The sequence below is a fragment of the Pteronotus mesoamericanus genome, unplaced genomic scaffold (assembly GCF_021234165.1).
Source record: "Pteronotus mesoamericanus isolate MK-2021 breed Mesoamerican mustached bat unplaced genomic scaffold, CSHL_Meso_final scaffold_174, whole genome shotgun sequence".
Classification (NCBI taxonomy): Eukaryota; Metazoa; Chordata; class Mammalia; order Chiroptera; family Mormoopidae; genus Pteronotus; species Pteronotus mesoamericanus.
Genome location: NW_026555309.1, coordinates 21600783 through 21628550, shown reverse-complemented (window position 1 = coordinate 21628550; position 27768 = coordinate 21600783). Strand labels below are relative to the sequence as shown.

At 44.9% G+C, this 27768-nt stretch overlaps 1 protein-coding gene and 1 pseudogene across 1 annotated transcript in view; one reads left to right on the top strand and one right to left on the bottom strand.

Moving 5' to 3' along the window:
* The window catches only part of BAALC (BAALC binder of MAP3K1 and KLF4), a 74105-nt gene that overhangs the window by 25539 nt on the left and 20798 nt on the right, over positions 1 to 27768 (bottom strand). The window lies entirely within an intron of this gene.
* Positions 11605 to 12229, top strand: LOC129084050 (CCR4-NOT transcription complex subunit 7-like; annotated as a pseudogene).

The window sequence follows — 27768 nt, the reverse complement described above, 5'->3', positions numbered from 1 at the left end:
AGAAGAGGAAACCGTGGTTCAGAGAGGATAAGGAACCTGCCTAAGGGCTGATAGGCTCCCTCCCACATTTGCCAGAATCTAAGACCTTCACTTTTACATGCATTTATGTTTAAAATGCATCATTTAAAAATTTTTTTAAAAAAATCTTTAATAAAGCCTACTCTCCCTTTTCAGGGCTAGGCAATAATGAAATGTATGGTGTCATCAAAATAAATGAAAGGCTTTTTGTTTGTTGTTTTAAAGATAATCGGCAGCTCAGAGCTTTATTCCTCCAGGGTGGGGCAGATCTTTAGGATAATTTAGAATTCAAGTAACTTGCCAGCAGCATTGGGTAGGTCACACTGATGTGCAGATGAGTGTATTTAATTAAACTTCCTTGGTGTGTTTCGTACCCCTCAGTGCCCTGAAACTGTCCTCCTGCCAGGTGCTCAGCCCTCTGGGTCACCCGGTGAAGATTCACCATTTGTCCGCTAACCCTCAGAAGCCTCTGCCAGGCCCGTTTTCCCAACTGCTCCTGTTCCAGGGGTGCAGCCAGTTGGCCTCTGCTCCACGCTTGCTCTAGGGTGGAAAATAAATTCCAGGGAGGCTCACAAACCCAGCGTGTGCAGACGTCCAGGGATCCAGTCCAGGGAACGGAGGGAGGCTGCCAAAGTACGAGAAAGGCAGGCAGATGTGAATTCCAGCCTCCCCGGGGCAGCCAGGACAGTCTTTCGGGACTATGAATCTGATCCGGGCCCACCCCTTCATCGACTTCTCAAAGGCTTAAGGATAAAATCCCCCCTCCCAGGGTGCACCACAAGGCTCTGTGACCGCTCCTTCCGCTTACGCCTTCCCGGGTCTCTGATCCCCCTCTGGTCTCTATGTCCCGGTCTTACTGGACAGCAAAGGCACCTCCCTGCCTTGACAACACTGTCCCTTCCAGTCAGAGTGTTCTCTCCTTGGCCTGGCTAATTCTCCGTTTCAACCTAAACATGACTTCCTTAGGAGCCCTCCCCGGACTACTCCCTCATGCAGCTTGGCTCCCTGTTCCCCCCCATAGCACTGGTACTGCCTCGTTGGAGTGCTCCTCACTGCTGCAACTTTGGGTTTCATGTCCACCCGCCCCACTGGTCTGGTTGCTCCATGACGACAGGAGCTTGGCGTGTTCATTACCATGCCTGGCATATATTAGGCATTCAAGAAATGCTTGTTGAAATGTCTTGAACCATTGAGCAGGTGGCCAGAGCTGCCATATAGACCTCTACATGTGAAGTGTTTTCTCCCTTAAAGTATTTAAAGAGCTGGGATGCCAAAGGCAGACGCACAATCATGAAACGTGCTTGCTGTTCTGATCTCTGGGGCATTCGGGGGTGTGGGGAAGAGCTCACAGAAACAGTGATGCAAGCCCCCAACAGAGGCCTGTCCCGTACCTCCAACCACTTGCCCCATACACCTCTTCAGGTGGCTGTGGCTCCCAAAGGCTGCCAGTCAAGGCTGGTGTATTTCCAGGACCCAGGGCTGAGTGCAAATGTGACCATAGCTCTGTGGTCTTCCCAGATTTCACTTCATGCCGCAGGAAGGAAGGATGGCTTCACCTATGAACATCACAGCCCTCTGGCGAGAGCAGTTCAACATCCTCAGCCTCGGTTCAGTGAAGGTCACCCTGAAGCCAGCCACAGAAAGGGCTGGGACAGAGCCAGCAACCGTGCTGGGCAATGCTGCCTGTCGGCTGGAAATGGGTTTGGTGAGAAGCGAGTTACACTGGGCGTTCCTTTCCTCTCTTTGCAGATGGCTGCATCGCCAATGGGAGGTGGAGACTGATGACCGGCCCCAGAAAGGTGCTGAGGGCCTGGACCCTGGGCTGCCTTTCGAGCCGGAAGAGCTACAGAGCAAACTTCATGCAAAATGCTCCCTCCTTTCCATTGATGCTCGAAATTCCTTACCCAGGACCTTTTACACTATGATTAGTACTAAGGTTAAAATTTAGTTAGGGTTCTTGCCTGCTAGTATGACCTCACAGCTTACTTCTGGGTGGAAGAATCCAGGTAATTAACCACTGGAAAGGAAGTCAAAGAAAAGGGAGACTATAAATTGATTTTTTTACTTAAGAGGCTTTAGGTAGAGAAAGCATGGGAAGGGGATGAGAGGTGTCAGGAAGAGGAAGAGGAAGGACAGCAATTTGAGGACAGGGGAGTCACCGCCACTGTCCTCACTGGTTTGTGAGAAAGTCTGAGTCACAGGATTTTAAAGAGGTTTTGTAGTGTGTCAAAGGGAAACTCCTTCCAAAATCCTGCCATTTGTGACAACATGGATGACCCCAGAGGGCACAGTGAAATAAGTCAGACAGATAAAGACAAATACCGCATGGTACCACTTACATGTGGAATCTTTAAAAAAAAAAGATAAACTTAAATTCATAGAAACAGACAGATTAGAAAATAGGCTGCTAGGGGCTGGAGTATGGGGGAAATAGGGAGAGGTTGGCAAAAGGTAGAAATTTCAGCTGTAAGATCAATAAGGTCTGAGGATTAATGTATAACATGGTGACTATACATAGTTGATCACACTGTTATTGTACAATTAAAATTTGTTAAGAGAGTAGAACTTAAATGTTTTCCCCCAAAAGGGGTAAACGTGTGGTGGTAGATGTGTTAACGGGATTGGGGGTGGGGGAATCCTTTCACAAAGCGTACACTTATCAACTCACACTACTTTACTAATTACTAAAGTATACTTTAAATATCTTACAATTTTATTTGTCAATTATGGCTCCATAAAGCCCCCAAATAATGAAATCCTTCCTGTGTGATATTCTTCTTGTGAGAGAGCAGGATTTGAATCACTTTTGATTCTTCATTTACTATCTCTGAATCTGACTTTGTTTTGAGACTGAACCTCTTGGGGTTCTCGTTGTCTGTGAGCTTAATGACTTAAATTCCTGTTCATTCCACAAGCATCACTGGTAGCCAGCGTGCTGTGTGCCTGGCAGGAGGGTGCTATGCGGGGGGCCGCGGGGGGGCGGGGGGGCGGGGGGGCGGGGGGTGGCGGCAGGCACTGCCTTGGAGCCAGGCAGGCTGGGATCAAGTTCCAGCTCCAACCCTTGCAAGCTCTGCGACCTTTCAGAAGTGACTCAATAATAAAATTTACCTTCTTTTTTGAGGGGGGAGGTGGGGAGGGAGAGTGGTCTACCATGTGTCAAACTCCCTGCTGCAATTACTACAATTTTACAGACTAGAACACAGTGCCTCAAAAAGGCCAAATAATTTGCCCAAAAGCAACCAGTCACTGGCGGAGCCAGGACTTCAAAGCCCAGACCCATGTGACTCCAAAGACATCGTGTGCCCGTCTACTGTCTCTGTGCTTGCCCCACTACTTGGAATCACTAAGCCTCAATTTCCTTCGGTATAAAATGAGAATTATGGTGTCTGCATCAAAGATTGGTGATCAAAGAAAAAGAGAAGGCAAGCCTGGCTCTGAGCCTGGCACACAGGGTAGATTTCACACCTTCCCACTCCAAGCACAGCAACATGCAAGACTGATTTTAGATCCTTTCTTGACGACAAGGCGAGGGCACCAGGTGGGTGAAAGGAAACAGAGAAAGGACATAGGAACAAGCAAGTATCAGCAAAGATCAGCTTCACCCGGTCCACAACTCTGCCCCAGATCAGGTCAGGGTGGAGCAACCCCTAAAGGGCCTAAGACCCAGAGACTAGGGGGTCCTGGGAGGCCAATCAAGAGATCGGAAGGTTGAGCTGAAGCGGGAGCCCCAGATTACAGGGCAGATGGCTGTTACCTAGGGTCTGTTCACTGCATGTTATCCGGGGGCTGACATGTGACAGGGACAAAATATAAAGCATAGTATTCACAAGCCTTCACTGTGCCTCACCTTCATTAGAAGGATAGACCACTTGGAGCTTAGCCAGCAACAGGGCCTTTGTTGGGCCGAAGAGAAATGGACAGAACCAGAGAAAACCAGGCTGTGGTGGGACAGTTCATGCGGTTGTGAATATTTATCGCATCTCTCGGAGGTGCCTGGCTCTGTTCCAGGGCTGGGGAGGCAGAAGTGAAGGAGAGACATCCTTGCCATCTGGCAATGATACCTGGGATGTGGGGAAGAGAGATGTCCGAGAGGTATCGCTGGTGGCAGAGTATAAAACAGGCCAAAGGGAGGCAGAGGCCAATCCTGGGCAGTCATACGCACTTTGTGAAGGAGTTTGGATGGTGGCCTGTCAGCAATCACAGCCTTGGAGCAGTGTGGAGGATCCGTTTGAAGGGCTCAGACCTGAAGGCAGGGAATCCAGCAGAGAGCTTTGCCCTCAGGGACCTGCCTCAGTCTAGTTTCCCTCAGCGGTCTGGATGCATTTTTGAAATGATTGTCTTCCCAGCTGGACTCACCAAACTGGAAACCACACTCAGAAGGCTGCAACTGGAAATTATGTCACTTTGGAAAGATGGCTTTTGCCAAAATACACACCTGACAAGTGCAATGGAATATTTAGAAAGAAGGGGGGGGAACAGTACTAAATTAGGATAATTATCTATAACTACAATCTGAAAGGTTTTCAGTGACAATTTCAAAAGGACCGAGCCAAGACGAACGGGGTTAAGCTCACTGTGTAGCTCGCTATTAATGCTTAAGGAGTTTGTGGTACCCAAAATCTCTTCTGTGGCAGCCACATAGTACAGAGATGCTGTGGGGCTTCTATTAGAAGCATCAATAAAAACTTCAGTTGGACTGATTTGATTTTTTGTTCCTGTAATACAATAATTGGCCCTAGTTCCTGTCTTTGCATCTTTGCCTGGACAGCTTTAAAAACAGGCTTAGGCTTCCTTTTTTTTTTTTCCTCCTGAGAAGTCAAGTTCAAGCTCCCCTTTTTGACAAGTTCCTGCGAGGTTCTGGGAGTAGGTACAGTTGGTTTTGATTTAAATCATATTATTACCATTCTTGATATTTACAAAAGGAGGTGGCTTTTCTAATGGAAGAATTAGAACAACATCATCCGTAAAGTCAATAACCTGCTTGTGAGGCCTGATTCCACGCCAAATGCACAGATTCCATTGTGAACCAGTTCTGCTGGGCTTGGTTGGTATAATAGGCCCAGGGGACGTGAAGCCTGAGAAAAATCAATATCCTGTCTGGGGAATTTTCCTCTAAGGCAGCTTTTCTTCAGTGTAAAATAATAGTAAAAGTGATTTTCTTCAAGTTTCACATTCTAAATATCCAGATCAGACCTTAGGGATACACAAAAAGGTAGGTAGCCCTGCAGAAAACTCCGTGAACCCAAGGTCATGTGGGGATTAGATGACACAGACACCGCTGGTCCTCGGCTTTGCAGCTTCCATCCAGGAAAATCAGAGCATGGGTTTCAAACATCACTGAGGAGATGGCCACTCGAAAAATCTTGCTCTCCACTCTTTGTTCTAATATTGTGCCCTCTCAGAGAACACAACCATCTTCACTCACTTTGCTCCCAGCTGATACCCAAGTCTACGCTCCTATCGGTTCATCTCTACCAGCATTTGCTGAACCGCGACACATGCCAGATGTTTCACCAGGTCCTGGTGACTCACAATGGCATCAGTGCGGTCCTCGCCCTGCAGGTATCCCATCTGGTGAGAGTCAGAAACAGAGAGCAATGCAGTCCTTATAAATCAAACGTCCAGTCTCAGAGATGACGTTAGATTGAAGGAAACAATGTTCAACACTCATAAACTGTTAGAAAGGAATCTAAATCCTTTATGTGCTCTTCCTGGAGAAAAACAAAGGGAGTTTGATTCATAATCCCCTGCAACACTTTATAATGTCCCCAGATAAATACTGAGTTAGTAATCTGGAAAACAAAATTAGGGGCATAATGAAAATACAAGGAAAGCTTCAGAGACATGGCGGAGGACGGATTAAAGAGGAGGAGACTGGAGGAAGGACAACCTGTTAGGTCTGTTACACTGTCTGAAGGCAAGAGGCCGTGAGGACCTCGGCTCCAACAATGGGAGGGATGAGGGTTGAGCAGGATGGAGTCAAGACACCACTAGGGAGGCCGAGAGGGAGAGATTTAGGACACGCTGTGGACAGTCCTGCAGAAGTAGCCGCAGCCTCGCTTTTCCGCATGGCGGCCTCCCAAGTCACGTTGGACTCAATATGTCTCAACTCATCATGTTTCCTTCGACCCAGTTACCCTTCCTGGCTCTCCCATTCATGCCGTTCATGCCAATAATTTTCTAGCCTCTGGCTTTAAAAGCTCGTGAGTTACCATTTCCCTCGCCTGCTTCTGCATGCTCTGTAATCAGGAGCCTGACACCAAGCCCAGCGCTCTTACCTTCCACACATCCTCCCAAAAGGCTCTTTGCCCTCCAGCTGCGTTTGCAAAGGGGACCGTGCACCGCCCCTCCAGGTCGCTGCAGTGCCTGCAGCTGGCCTGCTGGATCCCCTTATTCCTTCATCTGAGGTTTTAATGGCCCTAAAAATAAGCCAAAGGGAGTTTCTATGTATAGACAGCCCGCTTCATGTCAGGCACTGGGCTGGTTGCTCTATTTTATTTAAGTGTCACTACCGGAATGAAACAGGTACACAGGCATTTTTTCCCTTAAAAATGGAGTTTTATTTAAAAGGTTTGCTTAGAAACAGTACGTGGATATGAAGTTGAAATGTATTTTAAAGTCTACTGGAAATGAAAAGTACTTTCATTGCCATATATTTTGACTTTTCAAAGAAAATACTGAAACATTGTTTTAGAAAGTTGTTAGTTAAAATAGTGAGGTTTCACGAGCAATTTTTAGGAAAACTCTGAAACATGAATAAATTAAGATCCAAAAAATTATAAGTACTCATCACAGTTGAATACATCTTAGCATATTGTCAAGCAAAAATCAAAACGTTTATAAATTTCAGATACTGAAAGGTTGAGGAAGAGGAAGGTGGGGCTCTATGGGACCATGGAAACAGTAACTGGGGGAAAGGCAGGCAGTATTTCCTTTCTATTAGAGGTCCCGTTAGAACCACCCACACTTCCCAGCCCTCCTCCTGCCCATACCGCGTAGTTCCAGTTTGCTGAAAAACAAACTTATCAATCCTTTCTCTTATTTGAAAGGATAGAGTCTTCATTAGAGATCCCCTTCCTGACCTGTCTGATTATCCCACAACCCACTGTACACAACCTAACATTCTTCAACCATATGCCCCCCAAACTGGTAACTTTTTTCCAGTTACCCACCTTCCACTTTCAAACCAAGTGGTCTGGGTTGGAGTGTGTGACCAAAGGCAAAGCCAATCACCACTCTGTGTTCTCAGGGACCGTGTGATTGGTTCAGGGGCACCACCAGACACGAGTCAGAGAATCTCAGGACCTCTCAGGGGCTACTGGAAAAGAGCCTGTTTTTGCTATTGGACCTGACCTTGGGAGCTGTGAGGTGGGGCGGTGAGGTGGTCTGGCCGCTGTGAGGGGAGAGCCTCTCTGACAGTGGAGCCCCCACAGGAAAAGGGGCTTGAGAGATGAAGAGGGGGACAGGCGGTCCTTGACAGCATCAGAGCCGTGACCCCTGCCCCACCCCAAGCCAGCTCTACCCTTGGCCTTTCTCTTCCCTGAGCCAATACAGTCCTGGTTTTTTTGTTTTGTTTTGTTTTGTTTTTGCTTACAGTTTTGTTTTGGTGGATGTTGATTAGTTTATTGCTTGCTAACAAGAAAGTCCTAGCTGACACACAGTGCAAACCACAGCTAAGTCCTTCAATAGCACTCACCCAGGTTATCTAGTACCTGGGCATCAATTCACAAAAGATTCTCTCATTTGAGTTTAAGCTGGGATCTGCCCTGAGTGCAGACATGTCAGGGCAAAGCGGTGGGTGCTAGCAGCATATTTGCATTAGGAACTAAGGAGCCTCCCCCAAAATAACTTGCCTTAAGGGAAGGGAGCCAGACCCAGCAGGCCCCACCCAGTAAGGAGGAGAGCCAAGCCTCAAGGTCGGAGGAGGGAAACAGCTCTCAAGGGAATCAGTATCTGTCCCTCAGATCTGTCTTCTGTCCACAACCTCCCTGGGAGAGGAGGGGGCCACAAGCAAAATCTCAGAAAGCTATTTGCCACAAATTATCTAAGACATAGGATATAAGCAACACTACTTGGCGGTCCCCTCTAAAATTCCCACACAACACAAAAAGGTTAGAGGACTTCTCTCTACTTTACAATACAACCCTGCTCATTCTGGGTATTTTGGCTCAAGAGCAGGGCTCCTCACCCTCAGCATTATTGACATTTAGGGACAGATAGTTCTTTGTTGTGAAGGACTGTCCAGAGCATCACAGGATGATTGGCAGGACCCCTGACCTTTCTACTCACTAGGTACCAAGAGCGCGTGTCCCCTAGTTGTGACAAGCCAAAATGTCGCCAGATCGTGCCAAATGTCCCCTAGGGGGCAAAATCACCTGGTTAAGAATCACTGCTCTAGAGCAGCTGTGGCAATAACGATCAGTGCAACAACTTCTGGGCCCACAGGAAGTGGGCAGAATTAATGCTGCAGAAATAAATGCACCTGGACCATAGACCAGTGCCCGGAATGTGCAGGGGCTGGAGGTGTAGCAAGGCAGGGGTCAGTTTTTTAAGCAGAAAGTCAAAAACCAAAAAGTAAAAACAGGACCCCAAGGTAGCAGAACAGCAGCTGGCAGGACTGACTTGTGAGCTGAGCCCGGAGGACCCACGGAACTGCCTTGGGAAACTGCCAAGGGCTCAGGTCCTGAGAGGACAAGTTGTGGCAAGAAACAACGCAGCACGCTCTTTCCTTTTCACGTGAACCCATCTGTACCTGAGGCCAATGAGACCTGACAACACTGGGACTGACTTTGGAAAATCCCATAACCTTGAACAGCACTAAATAGCTTGATTGACAATTACCCACTACTGTTCTCTTAGTCACAAGTCAATTTACCAACGACCACAGGGTGATAAACTCCAGACTCCATTTCTGCGGCACAGGGGACAGACAGAGCAGGATGGTGTTACCAAGGCAAACTTAATCAACCGTCTCCAGGGCAGCAGGAAGAGGAGGCACTGAGACAGGTAGAAATTAATTCCTGTGGGCAATGGAAGTGCGGTTTGGTGATAAGAGGCAAGATCCTTTGGAATTTTTTAAAGGAACCAGATTCATTTATTCACTATTTTTTTTTTTTTTAATTTGGCCTCATGTCTAACGCTGAGGTGTTAGAATACATTGAGAATTGGCTTTGCTGTTGGACAGAGCTGGGGTCCAAACCCCGCACCCTCGCCTACTTGTTATGGGATATTGGGCAAGTTACTTCTGGGCATCTCCTCATCTTAAAAAACGGCTAGAGCAGGCCTAACACTTAGTAGGTGCCTTACCATGCTAGCTGACCTTCCATAAAGGGAAGCAGGAGGTGACTCCCGGACATTTGCTGAGGGGACAGTGATCATTTTGTGCTGTTGCTTGATGGACCCTGTGGGGGAATCGCAGACAGGCGAGGCTTGGTCCCTGCCCTGAAGGGGCTTGACACTTCATTCTTTAATCCCATCCATCAAACATTTACATTGTCTGCAAGTATAGACCCATCACGTGGGCTACAGTGAGACTAACGCAATTTCCTGGCAACAAGTAGAGAAGAAAAAAGAGGTCTTGTACAAAAAAGAAATGGAAGGACTCGGGGAATGCACTAAGTAACTAAGGAGACAAAGCAGTGAACGCAAAGTTCCCAAATTTTCACTCCCACAGTGCAGAGTATCTGAAGTTCAAAGCCCTTTGCACTCTTGTGACTACTTCGTTAATGACTTGGTTAATATTTTTTTGGTTTTAGAGGACAAGCCCTGTGAAGGCAGGGACTGTGTCTGACTTCCTCTCTACTATATTCTTAGCGACAGCACTTAGAAGATACTCAGAGATAGTGAAAGTCATGTGCCACATAAGGATGTTTCAGTCAAAGAGAGACCACATAAATGGTGGTAATTTCATAAGATTATAATCTCATTATAATCTTTTATACCATACTTTATACTGTACCTTTTCTATGTTTAGATATGCAAACACTTAACCATCGTGTTACAATCGCCTGCAGGATTCAGTACAGCGACGTGCTGGACAGGCTCGTAGCCCAAGAGCAATAAGCTGTACAGGGCAGCCTAGATGTCTAGTAGGCTATGTTGTCTAGATTTGCGTAAGAGCACTCTGTGATGTTTGCACAATGACGGAATCACCTAATGACACATTTCTCAGAATGTATCCCCATTGTTAAAGTGGGGCATGACTGTACACCTTGAATTACAAACATCACATTTTGTTTCCAAAATTAGAGCATATTTTTAAATTAATGTGCCTATGTAACCTTCTCAGTATTCTTTCCTCCTAAAAGCTGTTATTAAAATGATTTCACAGTCTGCAGAGTTCTTAGAATCGCAGAAACAATCTCATTCTCTAGCTAACTGAGCGATGGAAGCAGTGACTGATAAATTGCCCCAGTCTCCTGTGCTCCCATTAAAGATGAGGGATGGGTTTCCATTCCAGTTCTAGTGCCCAAGAAAATTCAGGGACTGAGATGTCTCATCATTCAACCACGTCTAAGGAAGACACTGTTTGCCATGGGTGTATCCAAAAGGTGAGAGAAACAAACGCAAATTTGAGGTAGGTGCACCTCACAGACATACCTCTAGGTAAGCACAGGTACCTATGGAATTGAAATACAAGCTATCCCCTGGAAATAAGGCGTCGTGCATGGAAGTGCAGAGAACGGTGCACACCTGGCGCTCCATGGATGGTATGGTGGTCTCTGTTCTGCCAGACCACCTGTGAGGCAGGAATTGGAGCCAGCTGGCTAGGGAGGCCTTGGCATAAAGTGCAGTGTGTTATTAGGGGGAAAGATAGTCTCTTCAATAATGCTGTTGGGAAAACTGGATACCCACAAGCAAAAGAATGAAACGAACCTCTTACAAAACTCACTACTCACAAAACTCAAAATAGATTAAAGAACTCAGTGTAAGATCTGAAACTGTAAAACTCCTAAAAGAAAATATAGAGAAAAAGCTCTTTGACATTGGTCTTGATGATGCTGTTTTGGATTTGTCACTAAAAGCATGAATAAATAGGCAACAAAAGCAAAAATAAATTAAGTGGGACTATACCAAAGTAAAAAGCCCAGCAAAGGAAACCATCAATAAAATGAAAAGGCAACCTATGGAGTGGGAGAACATACTTGCAAATCATGTATCTGATAAGGGGTTAATATCCCAAATATAGAAGGAACTCATACAATGCAGTTGCAAACAAATAAGCAAGCAAACAGACAAATAACAACAATGAAACCCCCAAAAAAAACCAATTAAAAAATGGGCAAAAGACCTAAATAGGCATTTTTCCAAAGAAGATACACAAATGGTCAATAGGTACATAAAAATGTGTTCAACTTCTCTAATCATCAAGAAAACACAAATAAAAACCACAATGAGATATCACCTCACACCTGTCAGAATGACTATCATCAGCAAATCCACAAATAACAAGTGCTGGCAAGGATGTGGAGAAAAGGGAACCCTTCTGTGCTGTTTGCTGGTAGGCATGTAAATTGGAGTAGGAGCAATGCTGACTATCAGTACCAACTACTGCGGTGTAATGGAGACTTGATAAAGGTAATTCAGCGAGGACCGACATTAATGAACGAGCAAGAATACCCTCCAGGAACTTCAACTTCCCAATTTAATTTTAAATTTAATTTGACAGAGGACATGTATGCCCAAGATTCTATAGAGCTACTAACAACATCTGGTATCCAGTTTAAAAAACATAAGGAGGAAGGAACTGAGACCCAGTACTTGGCAGGACTTCTTAGGACATTGGAGTGGCCCTCTGTGAGGGAGTCAATTGGTTATCATTTCATAGCAATTATGATTTTGGTTACTTGACCAAAATCCTGACCAATTCTAACTTGCCTGAAGGAGAACTTGACTTCTTTGCGATCCTTCGATAATTTTTTCCTGTCATTTATGTTGTGAAGTACCTCATGAAGAGCTACAAAAGTCTCAAAGTGTGTACAGGAAGTCTCTCCAGAGTGAGAGCTGGAACAGATAGGACCACAAACATCAGGCAGGATCTGATTCATTGTTCACAGGAATGGCCTTTTTCGAAATGAGAGAAATGTTCTTTGAAGGCCATACTGATGATGCCACATATTGTGGTCATTTGTGTAGCCTTGGTTCAGGTTCATCCCATGTACAGAATGGCACAGGGAATGCATATGAAGAGAAAGCAAGCAAACTGTCATGACATGTAATAGTCCTTTTAGTTTTATTTTATTTGAGCTACACACATGCTTATACATAGGTTTTATCTCTGGTTGAATCCCTTGAACAACAAACTGCTTTTTTTCTTTCATAGCTCATTTTATTTTTTTATTTCAGTACTAAATTTGACCCTTTCTATCTCAAAGCTTAAACAGAAAAGCATTCAGGTTAAATTTGGCCTTAACTTAATGTACTGGTTAGCAGGTACGTGTGATGGAGAGGAGCAAAGCGAATCACACAAACTTGAACAACTTGAGCTCGGCTTGTGTTTCCCCTTTCCCAAATTAACTAGCACCGACTGTAATTTACTTCCCTGTTGCATGTCTCCCTTCCATTCTGTGGGAGTTTCAGCTTTTTGAGATTGTGGACCATCCAGTTGGAACTTCAGAGAGTGATTCTGACTCATATCCTCTGCTTTATCAGAAAATTTGGTTTTTTCTTTCTCTTAGCTGGAAAAAATAACCATCTGCCAACTTTATAAAGTATTTACTTGTCTTTAACCCATGGAATATAGCACATACATTGTACAAATGGTTGATTCAGCAAGACTACAAAAAAAAGGCAAAAAAACTACTGAGAACCTTAACAACTGCTGATTCTGTAGTAGTGTTCAATCTTCCAAGCACACCTACTGTCTGTCTGTTTCTAATTGGCATGTGCAGCCTGCTCTGTGACTGAAGGGCTTTTTCAAACCACCTTTACATCCTTCAGGAAAAATCCCTTGTTTGTGATTAGATGTTTATTGTTTGCCAGGAAACCAGTCTGCAAGATGTTGAGGCTGCGGTTGTTTTATGATAGCACACTTCTCTTGACCTGCTTCTTTTCATTCCATCATTATTCACCTTTATTTTAATTTTAAAAAATCATAGCCACACTTAGCTCTTAATTTGTTGATTATACCAATCAATTTCATTAGAGTCCAAAAATAACAAATCTGTAGGTGTATTTTGTACCTAATTAAATTAGAAGAAAAAAATGTGCTTTCATGGTTGTTATAAAGATAAAGAATGTAGAGGTTTGGGACACAACAACAAAATACAAATATATATATATATATATAGTAGCTATATGTGTATGTGTATAGATAGCATATAGTTAACATTTAGCAAATAAAATTACCCAAGGAGTGTAGTGTTTATTTTTTGTGTATATCTCTGCTATCTATTTTATATATATAGACAAAAGAGACTGTAAAATATTTAGCCATGCAGAATATGTGACTAGACCACATATGTGAATAGCCCAGAGCGTGTGTAGGAAGACATTTTGGTAATCATTAACTCTACCCAGAAATGATGGACTACAAGTTATGATGTGTGATATCTATACTTTAATCAGTAATATTAGCAAATCTCCAAATGGTAGCTACATTGGTTTGTTTTCATTGTACATTTTTTATTCATGATATTACAGTGCTGTAACTGGGTGGTCCTTTTTAAACAAAACATTATTTGCAAACCCAGTCTGCCACCCAGTCTGTGGTGCTTTGTTACAGCACCCCTAGGAAACTCATACACTTAGTAATCAAAGAGAAAGGACTAGCATAAACCAGAGGGTATTATGTCTTTAAAGCTTTGGTAAATAAAAGCTTCAGAAATGTTTTCTTATTAAAAAAAAAAAAGAAACCAAGAAACTCTACCATTTGCAACAACATGGATGAGTCTTGGGGGAATTATACTAAGTGCAAAAAGTCAGACAGAGAAAGATAAATATTGTATGATCTCATATGTGAAATCTTAAAAAAAAAAATTTAAGAAAACTGAACTTGAAGATTAAGTCCTTGGCCTGCTCTTGGAATTATTCAAACAACTGAAGTTTTTAAAAGTTTGCTTTTGTAATAATGACAACAATTGCCATTACCCTTTTGGAAAAAAAATTTTTTTAAATAAAAAAACTAAACTCACAGAAACAGAGTGGAATTGTGATTTCCAGGGATTGGGGGGTGGGGTTGAAGGGGGTCAAACTTCTACAAGATAAATAAATTCTGGAGATGTATGACTTAGCGACTATAGTTAACAAAACTGTATTGTACACCTGCAAGTTTCCAAGAAAGTAGATCTAAAAGTTCTTACCACACATACACACACAAAGGAAATAGATGTGTTAACTAACCTTATTGTGTTAATCATTGCACAATATTTTTGTACATAAAATCATCATGTTATACACCTTAAACCTATCCAATATTATATGTCAATTATATCTCAATACAACTAGGGAAAAGATAAATTATAGTGCTTTATTAGTACATTTGGGGTTAAACCCTTAGGTTCAAAAGTACCCTTTAGAGACACTGTGATTTTTTCCCCCACAAATGCGTTAGAAAGTATTACTTAGCATAATGGGTTGAATTGTGTCCTCCCAAAATTCCTATATTGAAGTCCTAATCTCCAGGACCTCAGAATAGGACCTTGTTTGGAGACAGGGTTGTTACAGCTGTAATTAGGTCAGATGAGGGCATTAGGATGGGCCCTAATCCAAGAAGACTGGTTTCCTTATAAAAAGGAGAAATCTGAACTCAGACACAGGAATGCAAGGAGAAGCCATCTGAAGGCAGAGATCGAGGCCACATTCTACCAGCTGAGGAACCCTAAAGTTTGCCAGCAAACCACCAGGAGCTGGGAGGCTGCATGGAGCTGAGTCTCCAGCACAGCCTCCAAAAGGAACCAACCCCACCCACACCGTTAGCTTGGACTTCCAGCCTCCAGGACTGGTAGAGAATAAATTCCTATTGTTTTAAGCCACCCAGTCTGTGGTGCTTTGTTACAGCACCCCTAGGAAACTCATACACTTAGTAATCAAAGAGAAAGGACTAGCAGAAACCAGAAGGTGGCAGGTGGCCGAACCCTTTTTCCAATGAGAATGGCTGTGTTAGCGGGCGGAGAGAAGCCTGGCGCACAGACTCCAGTTTGCAATCCAGTCCCTCCAGCCTCCCCCCAGATTCTTGGGTTTCACTTAACTTTGAGACCTGGGGCAGAGCCACACGTGTTAATCTCAGCCACCAGTGTCTTTTTTCATAGGAAGGAATTAAAGTAACACAGGAACAAGGAAAGCTACTGTTAGACTTTAGACTTTGATACATTAACTGTGTGTGTTAAAACTTTAGAATAACCACTAGAATATGCAAAGTTTTCAAACTAGTATAGAGGGAAAAATATCAGAAATGAGGAAAAAATCCAAAAAAAGATTAAAACAGAAAAAAAAGTTTGAAGGATAAATTTGAAGAATGTACATGTTCATTTCTCAGCAGAAGGCGGTGGGGTGCTCCCAAGAGGATGGGACCAGTGGGAGAGGAGGCCCCGGGGTGGGGGAGGTTCCGGATGGTTAAACAAAGGCAACGAGAGAAGCCACCAATCCAGGCCGAGTCACGTGATCGCCTAGCAGTTATCAGGGCCTGGCCAGGGTTTAAAATCATGATTTTGCAGAAGAGCCAATCAGCTATATATAAAAGACCAAATTGGGCACAAAGTTGCTTAGTGAGCATAGAATCGGAGCAGGAAGAAGTAGAAGGTTTTGAGTGGTGAGGCTGGGGACAATAAAGACAGCTAGTAGCTGTCATTATACTCGTGCCCTCCCTTTACACAGGGCTCAATAAAAAAACTGAGACCTTATTATTATTTAGCTCCTGCTTTGACCAGACTCCAAAGGTGCCCCCTGCATCAGGCAAGTTAGAAATCAACTGAGTAAATGAGAGCTGTCTGCGGTTTAGTCCAAGTAGGTCCCCTGAGTCTGCACCCTGACGGCCTTCTGTCGTCAGCTGCAGGTCATCTGTCCTCCTAGGATGAGTCACCACCTCTGGTTGCTGCTCTCATCTGTTTTAAGCTGAAGAGTCTCCTCAGCTTCAAGTTCCGGGGGTGGCTTCTTACTGTGTTTTTATTCTCCCCGCCACAAATACTTGCAGGTGCTCACATACATTTTGAAGCCCCTGGACCTATAAGGGGAGCAGAAGGCAGCATGAACCAGAGGGCCACAGTCACCAGCTGTGTGACTTTGGGTAAGTTACTAAACCTCTCTGAGTAGCACTTTCTCACTTGTAAATCAGGGATGAATGTTAAGAGATTACATGAGATCATCCCTATAATGCACCTAGTTTACTGTCTGTTACATAGTAGGTGCTTGATAAATGGCAGATCTCTTCCCCTGCAGCTCTCTACAATTTGACCCCAACTCTTACAGGAGACATAGTGTGGTAGGCAGAAAAATGCTCCCCCCAAAACCAATCTTAATCCCCAAAACCTATGAATATATTAGGTTACATGGCAAAGGGGAATTAAGTTTACTAATTCCAGTTAAGATGGATTAAGGCTGGTAATTCCAATTAAGGTTGAGATTTTTAAACTGACTTTAAAGTAGATAATCCTGGATTTCCACATGGGCCCAATATAATCACAAGAGTCCTTAAAAGTGTAAGAGGGAGTCAGAGGAGTGAGAACCAAGGGACAATGTGACCACTAAAGACAGGCACAGAGAGATGCAGTGTCGCTGGCTCTGAAGGTGGAGGAAGGGGCCATGAACCAAGAAATGCGGGCAGCCTCTAGCAGCTGGGCAGGGCAAGGAAACAGAGTCTCCCCTAGAGCCTCCAGGAAGGAGCACAGCCTCATCGACACCTCGGCCTGGCAAGGCTGCATCAAGTTTCTAACCTACAGAGCTGGAAGATAATACATTGTTTAAGCGACTATGTTTGTGGTCATTTGTTATAGCAGCAACAGGAAACCAACGCATCTGGCATGATGGGAGTTTTCCTATCCTACTTTCAGGGATCACACGTGGGAGCTGTTAGTACCTAACAATGCTCTGCAATGACACAAGCCTGACTTCTCTGCCTGGGGCTGACTTGAGCAATCATGCGCAGCATCCCACAGAGTACAGCAGGTGCTGGGGCTGGGCGGCTCTTCATCCCAGCCTCTGTCAGAAAAGAACTGACCCTGCCAGCAATTCTGTGGCAGCTGAACTGAAGCTGAAATATCCGCCTGCTGCACGGAAACCTGCCTTGTGACACCTGAGCCAGAGAGGCTCTTCCAACATCTGAACCACCTGGCCTGTGCCCCCTCCCCAGATCTAGTCCCATCTTCTCCTCTCTCACCTACATGTGGTGTGAGGCCATGCTACCTGGGCAGCGTGTCTGAACCAGCAGAGCCCTTGTGTTATTGTGTTTCTGTGCAGGTGCAAAGGCAAGAGGGCGAAGGGCTGATGACTAAACCCAGGGGAATAAAGACACATTTGGTGATGGAAGCAGTTGGAACCTGAAAGCAAAATAAGACATTCCCTGTTGTCCCCTACTTGCCATCATCTCCTGCTTTCTTGCTCGTCACCCACCCAGCAGCCATTCCCTTCCTTCTTGACAGACCCCCGTCTCCCATCACAGAGGCTAAAATGCCGGCCCTGGCTCCCCACAGCTCCCCAGCAGCCCCTCTCCAGCCTGAGGGGACAAAGCATGTCTGGTCTGAGATAGACATGGTAATATCTTCTCCTTTCCCAGTGATATGTTCTGGGGAGAGCATGTGATTTTGCTCTTTCCCTTGAGATGTAAAGGTCATCTTCTAGGGAGCTCCTGGGAAGGAGACCAAGGCGGAGACTGCATTCCTGGCCTGTGAGCGGTGTTGCATGAGAACAAGTGAAGACCTGTCCTCACAGCGAAGGGGATCTAGAAGGCTGACCTCACTGCGCGGGGGGAGTTAATGCACCCTGGAGCTGCTTGCTAGGGGAGATGACAAATTTCTTACTGTCCAGGAGCCCTCAGTGGGGATTCTGTTACTTGCAGCTGAAAGTTCTCTCACAGGTAAGCGTTTTGGGGTTTAACGCAGACCTCAGGGATTCCTGGTCACTTAGCTCCTCCCGATGGAGACATATGAACCAAGCAGACAACATAATCAATGACACGGGGTCCCTACCTTTAGGACCTCACAGTCCAATGCTATGCAAATGGAAACCCCTTCCTACCTGCTCCCGACTCTGGATTCCAGAGTCATGAAAATAGTGGGTGAGTCTTGTCACTTAATTTTCAACCCACAGTTAAGCCTCACTAGAGAGCACTGATTTTTGGATGGCAAACTTGTTCTCTCAAAAGCCCAGATAGTCCATATATCTGTTTAGCCTCTCTCCCCCTTCTCCACACCATAGAATGCTGTACAGCGCAAGGAAAGCCATCAGGGCATCGCAGAGGCTGAAGCAGGCACTTTGCAGAGTTCACCTCAACAGCGAGTCACCTTCGAACACTAACACTGTGTGGACCTAAGCAATAGCACGCTGGGCAGGGAGCTGGCTGGAGCCTCAGACAATAGCCTCAGAAAATGTAGTTCCAGTGTAGATGTTGCACAATTACAGATAAAGAAATGCAGAATTCTCAGATGTTAATTCTATGGCAAACCAGGGTTGGACAAGGGACAGCAAAGGAGGCAGAATGAAGACAAAAGGAGAAAATGCTCTGGACGAAGCAGAAAGGAAATGTCATGTTCCATTCTCAGCGAAGAGCTCCACTCACAGTCTTCATGAGGAGGGCTCAGGAGCCGGCCCCAGAAGGACTTGTGGAGAGTCCATCCAGGGTGTAAGTCCAGTTGTGTGTATCCATGGCTAGTGAACAGCACAGGTCTACTCTGGAAGACAGCTTGGGAGTTTCTCAGCTTCGCTTTGTTGCAAAGTCCCAGGTTAATGGGACACAGCTGTTACCCGATACTAAGGTGGGCCCTGCCACCAGCACAGCACAGAGCCACGTCTGAGCAAGGTACGTCCTGGTCTGGGTGGGCCTCACCACTCCACAGGGGCACAACAGGTGACTTCAAGCAGCAGGGAAGTCACAGTTCCTAAGAGTCTAAATTTCGCCTCCTGCAGTTACTCTGTGGGGCCTCTGGTCAAGCTGCTTATTCCCACTAACCCTTTGCTTCCTGGTCTACAAAATGAGACGATAGCCCCTACCCCACAGGTTGGCTGGGAGAATCAAGTGAAATAATCTATGCAGTATGCTTGGCCCATAGAAAATGCTAAGAAGAGTTAGTATTTATAGTAGCTACTGTTAACCAAATTCTCTTTTCTTCTCTTAGTGGCCATGAGGTCCAAATCCTCTGTGGCTGTGGATTCCCTAGGTCCTGGGGAAATCGGAACACAGTAAGATGGATACGCTTCAGCTACAGCTCATGAGGAATTTCATTAGTGGCATTGAGCTACCTCAGACCACTCATGCTACTCCCAGTCACAGCCTGACCCACCAGGGAACTTTTACAAAAATTAATGCTCTAAAATCAATTAACTTCCCACCAACCCAGCCCCTCCCCTTTGACCCCACACCATAACCACCCACATCCTTAAGACAAGGGGAATGGTAGGGAGGGACCCTTATGGGAGAGCCAGTGGCTACTGTTCTTCCACTCTTTGTCCTGAGAATGTCTCTACTTTTAAATATTCCAAAAGGTCCTAAACCCCAGGGGCAAGCCTAAACTCTACATCTTTTATCCCAGGGAGGCAAACCCCCTCTCTTCCCCTTTCCCTATCAAGCTTTGTTTTGTGGGATGCTGTCACTGAGGTTAGAATGTTCTAATCTAATCATCCAGAAAAGAAAAGGAGAGCCAAAAAGCCATTGATCTTGGGTTATCCAGGGTCACTTGCCTTAAAGAAGCTGGGCTGATAATAAAATCTGAGGATCTGATAATTTTTGTCTTGGTTCATTTTCCATACTGTCTTTATCTTCACATAATCATTACGATTACACTTAAGCATATTTTTCTCCTTTCCAGAAAGAGTGTTCCCAGGAAAGCTTGCCAAAACTCCAAAGATCTCCCGAGCAGCACTCCACCTTGCCCCTCACTCTGGCCTCATTTTGTCTGGTCCTCCTCTGAAATCCCACGGGTCCGTATTTTCCCGGTAACCTCTCCCTGGACCCTGCCATGAATCCCAGGAAGGAGGCCAAGGCTTGAAGGACACTGACGCTGGAAGTCTCCTTCCTTAAACTGCTCCAGTGTGTGAGGTCGACGCTCTGCATGTAAAATATCTGGGAGGCAGCTCCTGTGCCAGCCAGGCCTGGACTCATTGTCCGCCAAGTTTTTGTTCAGACGTTAGCATCCAAGTCTCGGTTCCAGAGGCTATTTCCTCCCCGGGGCCAAGCACAGGGGCCCTGGGGGAGCCAGCCTGGAAGTTCAGATTCCTGTGTGGTCAGTTCCCTGAGAGCCCATGGTGACTGGAACCAATGGGCCACCGGCACCACCATGCTCTGAACACTGCACAGGGTAAGCCACTCGCTTTCTTCCCGCGGGGGCTCCAGCCGTCTTCCGTTCTCCGTCTTGCAGTTACGTTCCTCTTACTAGCCCACCCCGTCCCAGGGTTGATCTCTTGCCTCTCCATCTGCTCCCTTGTTTTTAACAGCTCCCCATTTCTGCAACCCCATCTCTTATCATTCTCTTCTGGGCCTGCCAGTAATCTCAGAACCTGGCCATAATATAAAAGTAATACTTACGAGTGAAATTTTATACATATAAACTAATAAAGACCACTTTAGTAGGTAAAAAAGGGATGTGAATACAGCATTGTTATTTACATATAAATTAAGGCCCAGTTTTTCAAAAGCAATGCACACAAGGAACTGCCCTTCTGCCAGCACCCTTTGCACACTTGAAAGGGAGAGTTTTTGCTTTTTCCATATTTCCTCAATCCATTGTTATAGTTCTAATTTGGAAAAATGTTCACAGAAAAGGTTTTAATAAAGTTTCTTTATTTTAAAGACTGTTTTGCTCTTATTCACAAAGAAAATTTTCTTTCCATGCAGGTAAAGAATTTATTTATGCTCTGCCCTGAGCCCCGAGACTGCCCTCGTTAGACCCCCCCGCCCCGCCCTGAGGCCCTGCGGCCATGCTGACCCTCCCTGTCCCCCCACCGCCTTCATACTGTTCCCACTCACTGCTGCCTATGCATCTCCAGTGAGGGTCTGCCCGCAGCCTCGTCTTTCCAGTAAGGCCACCAGTTCTTTCAGGACAGAAACCCAGTGTTAGTCATCTTCCAAGCCTGGAGGCTAGTATAGTACCTGGCATATAATTGGTGCTCAAAAGTTTAATGACTCCAAAATGACTGCCTCAAATCCTTTTTGGATTAAGACAAGGTTTAACTGAACACCCCTCCCCCACCCCCTGCCATGAACTAGCTGTTTGCCTCTGGGGAAATGGTCTCCACTCCCATTGCTCAGCTATAAAACCAGGACTAGGGAATCCCTAAGGCTCCGGTGCTGCTAAGCCTGCGACTCCTCACAGGGCCTATTGCATTTCTGCCCAACACAGTGACCCCGTAAATGGTAGTTTTATTTGTAAAGAACAATTATCCAAAACTTGGGGATGTCAAAAGATGATTTAAATCATGCCAGAAGTACTTCCTTACAAGCTCAGCCGAAAGTCTTCTGACTCTGGACCCATGTCTATAGTCTAAAATCATGGTTCTCAGCCAGGCTGACTTTCCCCCAGAGACATCTGAACACGCTTTGGTTGTCAACTGGGGGGCAGCTATTAGCATCTAGTGGGGAAAGGCCAGGGATGCCATTAAATCTCATATAAGGCATAGGACAGTTCCACAACAGAGTTTTCTGAACCACAAATGTCAGTAGTGCCAAAGTTGAGAAACTCAAGAGTGTACAACTTTGTTTGCACTTTTGATTAGGGCCCAAACAACTTACAGTTCTTTGAACTGATGAGTGATGACTTTCTTTTCCATCTGATAGAGAAGGTAACCCCAACGACCACAGGTTTTTTTCCTCCTCATAGGATATAACAAGTTTCGTATTTAATTTAGCAATCTTACCTCATATTTCCTTCTTTCTATTGCCTCCTTTATAAAGTTCCTCATATTCTCTTTTTATCTGAGTTATTTATTTTTTAAAAGATTTTATTTATTTATCTTTAGAGAGAGGAGGGGAAGGGAAGGAGAAAGAGAGGGAGAGAAACATCAATGTGTGGTTGCTTCTCACACGCCCCTACTGGGGACCTGGCCCGCAACCCAGGCAACGTGCCCTGACTGGAAATTGAAACGGTGACCCTCCGGTTCCCAGTCTAGCACTCAATCCACTGAGCCACACCAGCCAGGCTATTTTGTTTTTAAATTAAACTTTTTATTTTGAGATTATGTGTAGATTCACACACACATGTAAGAAATGCTACCAAGAAATCTGTGTGCCCTTTACCAGTTTCCCCAGAACTATAGCACAAGATCACATTGACATTGGTACAATCCACCCATCTTACTCAGATTGCCCCAGTTTTACTTGTACTCACTTGTGTATTTGTATTTAGCCCTATACAATTTTATCACATGTGTAGGTTCATGTATCCACCACCAGTCAAGAGACAGAACAGTTCCAACAGCACAAGGATCCCCCGTGCTACCCTCTTAATAACCACACCCTCATATTGTCTTTTGACCTGGCTTTATCCTCCTGCTGTAACCCTCATTAATGAGTTAAACAGTGAATTGCATCTGCTTACTCTTCGTATGAGAATTAAGTTTTTAATATTTTGAGAAATACACACTGATATATTCCTTTGGCATTAATGGAATTATCCAATGGTGTAGCAGCTCCAGGCTGAGCGCTGATGACAAGGGTAGACCAAGTGGTTCCTCATTTCTGCACCAGAGAATATATTAATGAAAACCATTACTCTCTGTGGCCAGAACACAGGGTGACCTTGAGAAAGCTACTCATTTTCTTTGTGATTCATTTCCTTCTTCTGTAAAATAAAGACAACAATAAATCCTATTTCAAGGAGTTCATGGAGAATTCAACTACAGTTGCTTCTCAACTTACAATGGGGTTATATGCTTGTAAATTCATTGTAAGCTGAAAATACGTTTAATAGACCCAAACTACGGAACATCAGAACTTAGCCTAGTCTACTTTAAATGTGATCAGAATACTTACATTAGCCTATATCTAGGTAAAATCACTTAATACAAAACCTATTTTATAATAAAGTGTTGAATCTCGAGTCATTTATTATGTATATCACTTTCATACCATTATAAAGTAGAAAAAAATCTAAGCTAAGCCACCTTAAGTCAGGAGTCATCTGTAGTTAATACATAGAAAGCACTTAGAATACTATGGTAAGTTCTCTCATTTAATACCCATCACAACCCTATGAGGTAAGTACTAGTATTATCCCAATAAACAGATAAGAAAACCAACGTTAAGGAAGTTCAGGTAACTACCCCAAAGTCTCGATTTAGTAATAGGCAGAGTCAGAATTATAACTCTGGACTCTGTGATTTCAAGTATCTCATTTACCCTACTCACTTCGTGAGGACATTGGGCCGCTGTACTCAATAAAAACTGGAGGAACTGGAGGAAATGGACTGCTGAGAGGGTAGGAGATTTTGCATGGAATTGGTAACTATCAGAGCAACAAATTCTGAGATCCAAATACCCCCGCCATCTTATTTCTGGAGTTTGAGAAATATCCTCCTGAACAATGAATTCAACAGCAACCAAAAAAAAAAAAAAAAAAAACACACAGGGAAAACCTTTGTAAAATGAGTAAAAAGATATTTTGCCTACATTCTCTTCCCACACAAAGCTGGAAACACACAGGGAAAAGAAACCTGGACTCATTAGCTTAAACTCATTTAGCAAAGAGGAAGATAGCACAGTAGAGAGGCAGGATGGGAGGGAGTGGTGAGGGGGGAGGATGTGTGGAGCCCAGAGCCTACATCCTCAAAAAGCCAAAGTTTTTCACTCATAGTTCTTCCTTAGAAATATTGATTTAAATTGAGGCACAGTGAGAAACTTCCTGGATCACGTCTTAGGCAATGAATCAATAGCCCAGGAAAGGAAAGCTCGCAGTTGGAAAAGGCTGGGAGGAAACCAACCAGAGGCAGAACTCGAACTATCCTCGCCAGTCCTTCGTATCTTAACTGCTGTGGCACTAGGATCGCACAGGGCGAGGTCTCCAAATGCAGGGCCACAGACAGGCGTGGCTGCCCCAGGGCTGGTACAATGAGGAAAATGAGTTATATTGTGGGCATGTCTGCCTGGGTGCTAGGATGGTCCATGTCCTTTCCTAGCAAGGCTGGTATGCTCTTCCACCTTTCTCCTCTTCCACCCACTCGTGGCCCTCTTCCCTGCCCCCCCCCTTTTTTTTCTATAACACTCATTTCTAACGTACCAAGTATTTTCCTTTAAAAAAAAAAATCAATCCATTATGCCTTATTTAGGATTTAAGCATGAGGGCAGGGATTTTTGTTTATTTTGTCACTATTATATTCTGCAGTGCCTAGAACAGTGAGTGCCTGGCACATAATAGGTGTTCCATAAATATCTGTTGAATTAATGTAGAAATTTTTTTTCTCACGTGTGTGAAATATCCTTTCCAATGTAGTGGCCTTTTTCACGCCCTGATGGCAAAGTTAAAAATTAGCGGATCTATATTAGCCTGTGCAAACACTCGCACTTTTTTTTCCTTTTTAATTCTATATAATTTTTTTAAAAATTTACTGGCCCTTGAGTTCCAAAGAGCCTGGGACTCTGAGGCCCCCGGGAAGGGTTTTGGAGTAAGGGGGCTTGGTTTGAACCGGGCTCCACCAGCTGTGCATCTTGGGAAAACGCCTTTATCTCTGTAAGCCTTAATTTCCTCACCTACAAAACAGGAAGAGTCATTGAGAGGGCGACACAGAAAGCAGGGGCCTGGTATGCGGCAGCTTAGTTCCACGAATGAAGGACGCTGACCACTGCAGCTCAGCTGCGGCACAGGCGGGCTCCCCCAGGGCCCCGTCTCCAACGCCCTCTTGGGGTTTGCGCTCTTTATTCCTGCAACACTGCCCACAGCTGGGGCTGAGCCAGACCAGGGACACCCAAAGGCAATATCCTAGAATTCACGGGAGCTAATCTCGGTTCACTATTCAACTCATTTACTATAAATAGGAATGATTGAATTGGAAGGTTTCCAGGCACCACTTCCAAATTGCTGAACTTTTTATTTGTCACGGGGTGGGGGTGGGGGAGTGACTTCGAAGACCCTTATAAATGGAGAGATTGATAAATGAACTCCTTCCCCCTGGATGACTAGAAAAGAGAGGAATAGGGTCAGGAACCGTTGCCAAAAGGATATCCCTCAGAAATGATAACAAAACCACCCTGAAATGAGAACATAAGTGAGAAAACAAGAACCATTTCATAGCAATTGATTTGCACGCATTTTCAATTTTGTATGTTTTGCTTTTCTTCCAGCACAGCCTTGCCTTTTTTTGGAGTTCATGCTATTAGAGACGTTATTAAAGGCAATGGAGTTGTGGAGGCAGAGGGAGGGTGAGGACAGAGGCGAGGCCCCGGCGGCTCAGCCTTGAGAAGGGGAGAGCTGAGTCAAAGCAGAGCGAGGTTTGCAACTGTTTTGGTTTTGGTTTTGGTTTTTTTTGGGGGGGGGGGTGCAGAGAGATGAGTAAGTGAGGAGGGTAAGGCCGTCCGCCCCATTCTGACAGGCTCTGTCCTGGAGCTATCCTGCACGCAGACCAACCTGCATAACTCCATGCAACGAAGTTGGAAGGGGGAAATTTCCTGTTAGAATTCTTGGCTTAGAGACCCTGACAGTTTTTTCCTGTTGAAGGTGTATTTTCTGTCCTATTTAGAGTGCTCTGTCCCTTCAGGAGTCCCCTGGGACGTTGCCTTTGGTGAGATCTAATGGCATTCACTCATGGAGGCTGGAATGGAGCTGAGGGAAGGCATCTTTGCAGTTCAGACTGTGAGCACAGAAGGTGAGCTGGTTGGCACCCCCGGAGCTGAAGCCCAAGGGTTTGGAAGAGCAGCGCCTGTGGTATGAGGGTCGGGGAGGAAGCCCTCCCAGGGCTTGGCACCAAGTTCGCTTTGCTCTCAGGCCCCTGGCAAAGCCTGTCATGGGAAGCTGCAGCCTTGATGCAGTTTGTTCTCCCCAAACACACAAATGACTTTCTCCTTTATTCCCGGAACACACAGGCTCTCCTTTTTTTTTGGATATGCTGGAGGTGTTTCCCCGACAACCAAACTGGAATTTGTGCATTTGTCCTTTCCCGCGAGAAGTCCATCTTGATGGAGGAGGCTGGAGGGGAGGATGCAAGTCCCAGCCCCCTTTTGGCATCTAATGAGCCATCAGTTTCTGGGGTTTGAACCCTCCAAAAGCAGTGCTGTGTCCTGGTTGCATAATTTTCATTTTTGGAGTTGTGGATGGATCAAGACCACCAGCATTCTCTGCAAGGACGGCTCTTACTCATTGTGAGAACAGTGTCTTTTTCATAGCCTCTTCCTTCTTTTTATTATAGCTTTTTTAAAGATTTTATTTATTTTTAGAGAGAGGGGAAGGGAGGGAGAAAGAGAGGGAGAGAAACATCAATGTGTGGTTGCCTCTCATGCACCCCCGACCACGTAGGCATGTGCTCTGACTAGGAACTGAACCAGCAACACTCTGGTTCCCAGGCTGGTGCTCAGTCTGCTGGACAACACGAGCCAGGGCTATGTGTAGCTTTTTAAAAGTAATTTCTCAAGGACCTTTGGTTCCTATGAAAGTTGCAGGGCTGTGGCGCCAGGACCATAACTAATTCTGCAAGTTCCTTTCCTCACTTCTGGCACCACTGTTACTAGTTACCTACATTCAAATTCAACTTTGTCAAGGTCTTTAAATTGAATAATATTTTCCCTAATCCCCTTTTAATATGTTGAAACACGAGATCATTGATATCCAATTGATTTAACTTTCAATGTACAGGTTAGAAATCTCTGGCCTTCGTAGGTAGTTTTGACATAAATTTCACAAAAACTTTTCTTTACGAGATGCCTACTACATGCCGGATGCTTGCCTACATTTGGATCAATGTGTCTAAAAATGCAGGGTAGCAAACTCCTGGTGGGGGGCGGGGGGGCCAGGGACACTGAGGATATGCTCTCATGCTTTCATTGGGATAATTTTGCTCATCACCTTTGCAGAATCCCATGATTTGATGTCCATGTTTGCGTTGTTTTGAAGGCTGTGTTGGCACCAACTCCTTGAACAGTCTTAAAGTCTGAAGAAAGGACTACAGAAACAAGGCCTCTGCACTGCTTAAGCGAGGGGGGAATGGCATCATGGATTACAACCTCTGAGTTATTGAAACAGAGAAAAGGGTGGGAGACTTAAATTATCACCCAGCACAAGAAACTACAGTGCACTGAGCTGGAGTCGATGGCATTCCCACTGCAAGCAGGTCGGAGCACAGTTCCCATCCTGAGAGGTGCCGACGGCAATAAGTGCAGTGGGTGGTGAAAGATGCATCGCTGTTAAAATGAAAAATAACTATGAGGTTGATGGTGACTCCAAAGATGGCCCACTGTGCTCCAAAATCAAAAGCATCGAGTGGGCCAAAGTGAAATGGAAAGCCGGCAAACATACCTTTCTAGGACGAAAACCAACAGATTCCATTCCGTTTTTACAAAATCATCCTGATCAAATTAATGCTTTTGTTCAGAACGTTACCGGCTTTCAGAATATTTGTGGGTCTCTCCTTTGTAAATTCTTTTTTGTTTTATGACTGTTTATGAGCTGTAAGAAGTAGCTTTAT